This window comes from Adiantum capillus-veneris, chromosome 17 (genome assembly GCF_014529385.1).
Source record: "Adiantum capillus-veneris isolate H3 chromosome 17, ASM1452938v2, whole genome shotgun sequence".
Lineage (NCBI taxonomy): Eukaryota > Viridiplantae > Streptophyta > Polypodiopsida > Polypodiales > Pteridaceae > Adiantum > Adiantum capillus-veneris.
The window spans coordinates 27,485,719-27,489,337 of NC_140947.1; the positions used below are offsets into that span (position 1 = coordinate 27,485,719).

The 3,619-nt window shown below is 41.8% G+C and overlaps 1 pseudogene; it reads left to right on the forward strand.

Annotated features, from left to right (window-relative positions):
* Nucleotides 1–1,180: 1,180 nt before the first annotated feature.
* Nucleotides 1,181–3,108, forward strand: LOC147436969 (large ribosomal subunit protein eL6 pseudogene; annotated as a pseudogene).
* Nucleotides 3,109–3,619: the final 511 nt, after the last annotated feature.

Sequence of the window (3,619 nt, forward strand, 5' to 3'; positions counted from 1 at the left end):
GCTCTTGTTGTGGATCCTTAATCCTAATCTTATGTCTTTTGTTTTGGCTAGTGCTCTTTCCCTTGGGGTTGCTGTGATTTACTATTTCAAGGGTTTTACCTTGGCGATTTTTAGTCTCGTGTTTGGGTTTTTAGCCTTCACGGTGTAGTTTTATGTTATAGTTTTCAATTAATGGGAACCATCCCACCTTTTTGAGAGAGAGAGAGAGAGAGAGAGAGAGAGAGAGAGAGAGAGAGAGAGAGAGAGAGAGAGACCATGACTCAAGGATGTTGGTTTTATAGTTCCGGACTCGTTTAAAGATTCAGGGCAGATTTGGAATTTTGGTTGGTTTATTATTTGGAGTTTGGTGATGAGGTCTTGTGCCTCAGTCTATGAACCATCAACTGAAGACTTTTCTACCCATAACAACCTCCCAAGTGAAAGGAAGGTACCATTACAATCATAATTATAGTTATAATTATAGAGCAAACACTTCTCTACCCACAACAACCTCCAAAGTGAAAGAAAGGAACCATTACACATACAAAGAATTTTACATTGGCAAGTACATTTGACTGAATGCAAGCCAAGAGAACCTTGCCTTATCTGGTTTAAGGCATCTCTCAAAAAAGACATTTGGACATGTGTTATGCAGTAGCACGTGTACCTATCTTTAAGTTTGCAGACAAAGTATGGCTTCAGTTTCTCAAAAGTTCATTGCCCAAATCTTCACATTTGGATGGGCTCTTTGAAATTGAAGGAAGAATTCTACCTATATACATGCAAACCTTTGGATTTTGCATCCATATGAGCATGGTTTAAGCAGCAAATAAAAAATATTGTTGACCTATTTATATCATGCACTTGATTGTACCTACTTATGGCCTAGTCACCTTAAGTATATTTGATGGAAACCATGCACTTCAAAATACCATCCCTAATATAGGAAGATGGCAGGTGTCATGCAATCTATAGGTAGCTACCGCATAGGCATCCACCCCTCACCAGACTAACCTCCTAGATGAGCTCTTTTTTAGGTTACAACCACCTAGGGGGTAGCTACCTGTATGACCTGTTAGTGTACCAGTTTCATGCACCTACCACCACAAAACACCCAACCAAAAATGAAGGTAGAGTGGTACCTAACTGACTATAATCTTCAACCAATAGCAAGTTGATCCCTATAGGATAGCTATCATGTATGGAAGGTAGCAAGGTATTGGTCATGCCCTACCTTGGGAGGATGCAAATAGAATGGGTAGCTTCCTAAACCATAATTGTGGTGCTCTCAAGAAAGATTGAAATCCATGTCATTGTCGCCACCTTATGAGCACACCCCACCACAAATAATGGGGTAGCTACCAAGCAAGGTACTTACAAAAGGTAGCTACCAAGGACATACTAGTCATGTAAAAAGGGAAAATAGCCACCTCTTGACTTGAATTGCTACGTTGTGCTCAAACCCCACCAGATGGGAACACCTAGCTACCAAACCGGAAAAGTTTTACTACAAGCAACACTATAACTATCATCCTGGATGCCTATTAGTAAGTAGCTACACTCAATATGTCTTATAGATTGGGTAGCCCCTAAGACAATGAATTTGGAAGATACTAATGTATATAATAGGTGGAACTCCTAGGTTATAAGTTGCATGTTGATTGATAGGGCATCATATCATTGAATTCTTCCTTAAAATTGATAGGTACCACCCTTACCTCACACAATCTGGTAACTATGAAAACCATTCTTGTAGATATGCAACAAGAACTAAGCTTGTGTTGGCACCAACGGCCTACCGCATATCACTCCAATGGTAGGACTCATGAAAACTAAAGGGTGGCTGCCACCATAAGAATGATTACCGTATAATGAAAATGCCACCTTATGGTCTCCATTCCTTTCCTTGCTAAGTTGCCCTATTCACCTAAAAATTCAACATGTAGTCTTAGGTGCGTACACATAGATACAGGTTGCCAACATTACTGGAGCTTGAGGTACGAGCTTTTCTTGCTATGCTTATCTCTCTCCTCAAAATAGGGACTTTTTTGTTTGCATTGCAGGCTTCAACTTGATGAATGTTACTGTTGTGTTGCACATTGCAAGGAAAGCAATTTTTCCCTCCTTGAGAATGGACTACACGCTCCCTCCCTCCTTGATCCCTCTCTCCCTTTGTGTGTATGTGTGTGTGCACGCGTGCGTGCATGCATGTGCTATGTGCTGCAATCTCTACTAGTGAAAGAAACGTAATCTTTGTTTGGTGGAGGGAGGTACCCATTGGACATGCATCTGTGTGTGTGTGTGTGTGTGTGTGTGTGTGTGTGTGTGTGTGTGTGTGTGTGCGCGCGCGCATGTGTGTGTGTGTGTGTGTGTGTGTGTGTGTGTGTGTGAGAGAGAGAGAGAGAGAGAGAGAGAGATGAAAAATTGGTTGTAGTGATGGCCAAGTGTGCAATGAGGGCCCTTGCAACAAGGAATTAGTGTGTGGCATTGTGCGCCTCTCACAATCTCATGTCTATCACAAATGCGGCATGCGGGTGATCAAAGACAAGCAAGGTGGATCCTTTTTGACCCATGCCAAGAAGGATTTTGATGCCCTTGTTGCCGCAAAGGCACCCATGTTCTATCTAGCAGAGTATGTGCCGAAGCCTCCATGCAACAAGTGTGTAATCAAGAAAACCAAGCTCAGGGCCAACATTACCCCAAGAATGGTGCTCATCTTATTGGATGGTCACTTCAAGGGCAAGCATGATGTCTTCTTGAAGCAACTAGATTCTAGCTTGCTCTTGGTTACAAGCCCTTTCAAGCTAAATGGAGTGCCTCTCCATAGAGTCAACCAAGCATATATGATAGCTACACCCACAAAGCTTGATGTCAGGTCTATCGATGCTTATCTTAAAAGAGAAGAATTCGGTGAAGAAGAAAAGGGGAGAGTCACTTTTTTGAGGGTGAGAAAGAGGATTCAAGGTCTATGCTAGCCGAGAAGGAGGAAGAGAAAAAAGCTATTGATTCCAAATGGTTATGGATTTTGATTATATTCCAGACATGAAGTCATACCTTGCACACCCTTTGGATGGCTACCGACCATGCTCTAGTCTGTTCCCTATTACCTATGTTATGTGGACCATGTGATAGAGACATGACAACTATTGCAACGTTTATCTCATATCATTGCAACCTCAGGTCGAGTGCTACACACATGGTTTTCCCCTCAGTACAACTATAGCCTATCGCCTTAGCTTGCCATTTCTTGAAGTCAATAGCCACTTAGTCCCTCTTGACCATGTCACCTACACCTTGGCATAAATGTGTCATGGTTGGAGCGAATGCGTCGATACTTGCATAACCATCTTGGGAGTACCTTGTAAGACCAGGCATCCATGAAGAAGGGGCACAAAAAGTCCCATGGACCCCATTACAATCTCACCTTTTTGAAGCAACCTTGATTCTATTAAATAAGTGTGGCTTAACTCCAAATGGGTTGCAATTCATTTTGAAAATCAAGTGTTGGACTTAATGTACAATAATTTTCCTTTTATGCTCTCTTTCTACTCTACATCCATTAGAAAATTTATTCATATGTTTGAGGTGATCTCATGTTGTAGCACGTAGCAGGTGTATTGAAGTGGGCGTATAGTTGTGC